This window comes from Chenopodium album, chromosome 27 (genome assembly GCF_948465745.1).
Source record: "Chenopodium album chromosome 27, dcCheAlbu1.1, whole genome shotgun sequence".
Lineage (NCBI taxonomy): Eukaryota > Viridiplantae > Streptophyta > Magnoliopsida > Caryophyllales > Amaranthaceae > Chenopodium > Chenopodium album.
In genome coordinates, this window is record NC_137860.1 from 16109266 (window position 1) to 16116064 (window position 6799).

The window sequence follows — 6799 nt, forward strand, 5'->3', positions numbered from 1 at the left end:
AAAAGGAATTATGTGTGTTAATTCCCCTCGCCCTATTGATGATGCATGCACAATTGATTCTTCACATACCGATTTTCTTGAGAATAATGATGATGTGCTTTTGAGTTGTGATTGCAAGAAGGTTAGTGAAGATAAAGTGATGATTCCCAAGCTTATGGACGAGGAGGAAGTTGATATTCCTCATTGGTTTGAACTCCATCCTCAAGATGAAGGTGATGTTTCTATGAGTTTAGATGGTGAAGGACCATTTACAAAGAAAAGAGCCCGAGCTTCTAAGAAAAAGAGAAAGAGAATGAAGTTGAGGAAAGAAAAGCTCGCATTTGAAAGGTCTTTGTATGAAAGCTTATCAAGCAACAACGAGAAGTTGCTAGAAGTTGAAGAGGAATTTGTTCTTTCTACTACCTTGAAGAAGGTGGTGTTCTTTGACCCTCCATGATTTGGAGGAAGGGTCGAGCTTAGGACCTTAAGCAAGCGCTTCCCGGGAGGCAACCCGGAGATTCTAACTTTTCTTTTTGATTTTTGAGTTTTTTTTTTTTGTTTTTTGTTTTGGTTTCTTTTATTACTTTTTCTTTGCTTTCACTTTTCTACTTGTTTGGATTTTTTTAGGATGAACTTTGCGAGATTGGATTTCTTCGAGAATGCATGGTGAATGGAAGGTGTTTGCGGCACTTATCATGAATGTTTTCGATTTCGATCGAAATTTGAGGTAAAAAAGGGTAAGAATTTTAGAGAGGTAAGATAGGAAATGCATGTTTTGAAAGTTGGAGGAAATTGATACTTAGTGAGTTCTTGTGGTGAGCACATGAATTTTCAACTTTGAGGGCTTTGAAAATGATTTTAGCTACTGCCTATGGTGTTCCTCATCACCATCATGATTCATGTGCGCACCCAAGTGGTCAGTGAGTATCAAAAATAAGAGGAAAAGAAAGAACGGAGAAGCACAGCAAGGTGCGGCCGCACATCAGGTGTGTGCGGGCGCACACCTTGCATGTGCGGGCGCACAAGCTACAAGTGCGGCCGCACACCCCCCTGTAGCCGTTCCCTTTTATTTCTTCTTCCTTCTTCTTTCATTCATTCCCTCATTCCTCATCTCCTACCTCACGCTCTCCCTCTCAAACCCTCCTCACTTGTGCACACTCCTCGCTCACCATTCACCATCAAAAATCCTTTAATTCAAAATCTTGTAGTTTAGTTTAGTTCTTTAGTTTGTTTAGTTACTTTCTTGCTTCTTTAGTTTCCTTTCTTTTATTCTTTTTTTACTCTTTGATTAGTTTAGCTTTTATTTCCTTTAGTTGTATATACTTTTTGCTTAGTTTAGTTTCCTTTTATTTGTTGTTTTCTTTTCTTTGTTTTGAAGTTACTAACCATTTTCTTTGTTTATAGTTTCTTTTATTTTCCTTTTCTTACTTGGTTTCTTGAAGAAGCTTTTGGATGGAATGCAACGAGGTGGTTTCTACTTGCTTCGTTAATTTTTGCTAAGTTTGGAGCCGGTGAGATCTTTCTTATTTTTCTCTTTATTTTTCTTGGTTGCATAGAATAGGATTAGTTTAAGGGAAGTTGAATGGTTCGAGGATGGATGCTTGTTAACACGTAATGTGTTTGGGATCGATGACGATGATGTCGATCGATCACTTGTTTGCCAATTGGGATTCTTATGTGTTTAACTTGCCTTCTAGTCCATTTCATATTATTTCTCCTATTTTCCTTTTCTATGTTCCATTACTTTGCTTTTATTTTCTTTTATTTTCTTTCATTTTTCTTTGTGGTATGATTTTGAGGCCTTATTTTTCACTTTTCTTTTGAATTGGACTTTGTACATTGGACTTTGTCTTTTGCATGATTTTCTTCCTAGGTTGTAAAGGTATGCACGGTTTGAGACTATGTTCGGTTGACTCTAGGATAGGTGTATGCTAGGGTAGTTGGTTTGAACTAGGAGGATCATGAAGCCGGATTCTACTTGTTTGTGGCATGTTGGTAGTTGCTCCCTATAGTCAATTTGACACCATTAGTGAGTTTTTGCCACATCCTTGTGAGGTTACTTGTTTTTCTAGCCTTCAACATTCCTTGAATGAGCGGCGTGGATCCTTGACTATGCAAACCTTATCTAATAAAGCTTGATGTATGATTCTCAAACCCGAGACCGAACTATCTAGGAAGGACAAAGGCACATTTTTCGGGGTGGTATTTTTCACTTTTGTTATATTTTGTTATTTTCCTATTTTTGGGTTTACATTTTCCTTCTTGCAACCATTTGAGCCTTATCCCTTCTTTTCAAGCCATATCTTTAGTTATTTGACCTTTTGTTTCATTTTCTACTTTTCTTGGTTTTTGTGAAGCATAATGATCATTTGAGATGGAGATTGTGGTAGATGAGTTGGAGTTTTGGTTTTTATGAATGCAAATTTGTGATAAGATTTTCTTTGTGAATAATGGCAAATCTTTGTGAAAAAGCCGTCCAACTTCATAAAAGGCATGGACTAATAAGTTGCATATAGAAAAAGCCGTCCGAATTAAGTATAAGGCAAGGACATTGCAAATTTGTATAACAATAAAAAAAAACAAAAAAAAATTGAAAAAATGAAAAAAAATTCAAAAATATTTTGATGTATCTTTTCTCCTTCTAAGCATTGAGGACAATGCTTCGTTTTAGCTTGGGGGAGAAGCGTGTACGCTTTTTGTATATATTTTTGTGAGTATAGCTTCAAGTAAGCTTGGGGGTGTTGTTTTTGTTTGGTGACAACTTAGTCTTGGTGTAAAGATATGCGCATTCTTTGCTTCACTATTAGGAAAACCACCAAATTTTAAATTTTAGCCTACCTTCACCCTTATTGCCTTACGTTACAACCTTGGGGAAAGACCTTTTGACCTAGATAGTTGAGTCACTATTCGGGGGAGGGCATCATGGGTCATTGCCTAAGGAAAGGGGATGCATAGTCAAGATTGTCGAGTAGCCTAAAAATAATTCTTTTTCCGGTTCCTTCGAGGAATCATTTGGACACTCACTAAGGGGAGATTTGAGACTAGTAGGGAGAACGCGGTAAGATTGTTTGGGATGAACGTGGATTGTGATGACTAGTTCCTATGCCTAGCATACCCTATGTTTCAATCAACCTTGGATATCTTGAAACGTGCATACCTTAACTACTTGAGAAAGATTGTCATTCATTTGCATTATAGTCTTTATGTTGGTTCATTTCGCAAAGGTTTGTTTTTATTTCATTTTCTTTCTTTTTTTTTTTATGGTTTGCCTCATTAATGTTTGGTGGAGAGTTATGGGTCAACTCTTAGGATACCCTTACGAGACCTCACTCGTCCTCATAGGCGACTTTGGGGTTTAAAGGGCTTGTTGTAGCTAAAAGCAACCGTGATTCCTACGACAGTGAGTCTTAGTGTATATTCTTAGCTTGAGTCTTGTTTACTTTGTTTTAATAAGCTCGTCATTTCTACTCCCTTGGTCTTGTTTTGCTCGAGGACGAGCAAAAGGTAAGCTTGGGGGCATTTGATGTGTGTCATAAATGGCACACATTTGATGGGCATTTAGGTCCTTTTTATCCTCTTTTCATAGCTTTCTTGCTCAATAAATGTTCGGTTTTATGCTTTCTCTCTCTATTCTACCTTTCTTCTCTTATTTTACGGCTTTTGAGCATTTCTATGGTTTTCTAGTATTTTCTCTTTTATTTCTTTTATTTTCTTTATTTTAGTTGTTTTCTCTCTATTTTAGATTTTATAGATTTAGTTTTATTTTATTTTAGTTTATTTGATTTTATTTTTATTTCATTTTCCTTAGTTTATTTTATTTTCATTTTATTATATTTTCTTTCCTTTATTATTTTCATTTTCATTTTCATTTTATTTCTTTTACTTTTATTTGTTAGTTTTAGTTTTATTTTACTTTATTTTATTTCTCGGTTTTATGTGTGTTGTAGGTGTTTGTCCCAATGTCCAATTTGGTGATAGCTACTGCTTTCCTATGTCTTCATCACCATCATGGTGGTGATGCTGATGGTGAACTCAGCAGGCAGGAACTCCTCCAACAACTCCCCTGTTCCCACACTCCTTGCTTCAACTTCAACTCCTCTCAATGAAGCCCCTGCTGCCTCATACCCCGCAACAACTCGCGCAGCTACTTCACACAGCACCAATTGCGCCTACCTACCTCACGCAACACCACCGCACACGCAGCAACGCAACACCAACAACTCCACCACGCAAACCACCTTTCTTCCCTCAATTAACCGCCACCAGTTAGCCACCAACCTCCTCCAATTCTCACCACCAATACCCCTTTATTTCCGCCACCAATCGAACCCCCAAATCATCACAGCCTCCCACGCAACACCGCAGCTCCCGCATCAATCAACAGCCACCAATTCCTCCTTCTACCTCACACAACAACAACAATTGAAGCAGCTCCAAGCAGCGGCGCAGCTCCAGCAAGCTTCCGCAACAATTGCGCCACCTATCACCTCCGGCAACACCTCTACAGCTCCGACTTCATTTGTACCTCAACAGGTGCGGGCGCACATTCAAAGAATGCGGCCGCACATAGCTGGATTCGAGTTGAAGCATTGATTGATGATGAAGCGTTCAGTTGGGTTCGATTTTGGTGCGAAACATGGGATTAATTCCCATCCTTGAAGCTCAGTTTCGAGCCCTTCTTGAGGGGAATTTTCATTTTCTCATTTTCCCTTTTATTTTCTATTTTGCTTTTTCCCTTCCTTTTCTTTTCTTATTTTTATTTCTATTTCTTTTCATTTCCTTTCCTTTTATTTTTATTTCCTTTTCTCTTTTATTTTATTTTCTTTTCTCTTTTATTTTCTTTTAATCCTTGTATTTATAAATACCCATTTTTGGGTAGAGAGAAAAACAATTAGACAATTAGAGAATTAGATTAGATTAGATTTTAGAGAGAGAAAGTGTGGGTTTGATGATTGATGATTGAAGATTGCTTCATTTGATTTGATTTCTATCAAGTTTGTAAGGATTCTTTACTCTTTAATGCAATTCAATGTTTGATTTCATTAGTATTGTTGTTTGATTTGGTTAATTGATAGTTTGATTGATTTGATTGAATTTGTTGGTTTCAATTTGATTTCAATTGATGAATTTGGGAATGATGATTAGTTTAGCTTTGATTTTGTTGTTCTTTATGGATTGTGAGTAGTTTATTTGCTAGGGTAGTGGTGAAGCATGTATTGATGATGAATTGAGATTAACTTGGGGGAAATTGATTGAGTTGATGATGTGATTAAATTGGTTGATTGATTTTGTGCATGTGTGTGCTTGATTAGGCTTGATCACCCTTGTTATTCACACTAGATTGCATTGTGAGTTCACATTGATACGAACCATTGATTTGTGGCTTAAATTTACTCGATTGAGATATCTTGTGATGTTTCCTAGCTAGTGTTTGATGTAGTTGACGCTAATTAGACCTCTAGGAGAATAGCTTGATGTACTCTCTTGGTTGAAATTTCGGTTTTCCCTCACATTGCTTGACTTGATTGGTTAATTCCCCAAGTTGATTGAACTTCATCGTTGATGCATATGGATCCATTCCCCTAGTGCCTTAGCATTCATTTAGTAAAAGCCTTTTGCATCGCCTAGTTTAGCTTTAGTTTCTACCTTAAACCCCTACTAGACTTCGGAATAGCTTAACTTAGGCATCGTGCATTTGACCTCCATTCCTTTGGGTTCGACCTTGACTTACCACTACACTAAATAGGGGTTTGTTAAGTTACAAATTTTGTTTGATTGGGTGGGGTGGTAGCCCAACGACCTACCGTTCTCCTTCCCATCAAAATGGCGCCGTTGCCGGGGAATGGTGCTTTGAGTGCATGTTGTTGTTGAGTCTATTCCACTTTATTTGCAAAATACAAAAAGATTTTACACTTTAGGCTACACTTGTAGCCGTGCTACTAACATTTTCTTTGAGTTTTGTGTGCTTAGATCCCTAGCCATGGGAGGTAATTCAAGAGTTGCCTTGAAGGAACTTGGAGTGCCCGGTGCATATAGGTATGAGAGCGGCATAGCTCCACCTACAACACCGGCAAGCGATTTTGAAATTAGGCCGGCAATGATCACCCTAATTGAGAGGAGACAATATAGTGGGGCAAAGAACGAGAGCCCATTGAACCATCTTAAGGAGTTTGAAAAATATTGCAACACTATCAATGTCAATGGAGTTTCTCAAGAGTTTATCCGCCTTAAGTTGTTCCCTTTCTCTCTCATAGGAAGATCTTTGGAATGGCTAGACAAAGAAGTGAAGCCCAATTCCTTGAAGACATGGGATGATGTCACAAAAGCTTTCTTGTCCCGTTTCTACCCACCAAAGAAGACGGCGGAGGCTAGAGCCTTAATCCAAAGTTTTAAGCAATTGCCTAGAGAGAATCTCTATGAAGCATGGGAGAGGTACAAGGACTACCAAAGGGAATGTCCTCACCACGGAATTCCAACATATCAAGTGATCCAAATCTTCTATAGTGGTTTGAGCTTTCAAGGTAGATCGAGCCTAGATGCCGGAGCCGGAGGGCCAATCATGAACAAGACGGAAGAAGAGGTTGTGGATGTAATAGATGATGTGGTAAGGAATTACATGGATTGGCATGATGTAGAGAGGGAATCGACAAGCACAAGTTGCTCAACCGATCAATCTTATGTCATCAACGAATTGTCCACAATGGTCTCGGAGTTAGGAAAGGAGGTGAATTCTCTCAAGAACAGGCTCGAGAGTCCTTCACAAGCTTCTAGTTTTCCCTCCCAATTTAAGGGGAGAGGTACATCTTCCTACTCTAACCCT

At 38.3% G+C, this 6799-nt stretch overlaps 1 non-coding gene across 1 annotated transcript; it reads right to left on the minus strand.

Annotated features, from left to right (window-relative positions):
* Window positions 1-6344: 6344 nt before the first annotated feature.
* On the minus strand, window positions 6345-6450 carry LOC145621748 (small nucleolar RNA R71). The gene has a single exon (XR_014108548.1). It is a non-coding gene; the product is annotated as a small nucleolar RNA R71 (small nucleolar RNA).
* Between the last annotated feature and the right edge of the window lie 349 nt (window positions 6451-6799).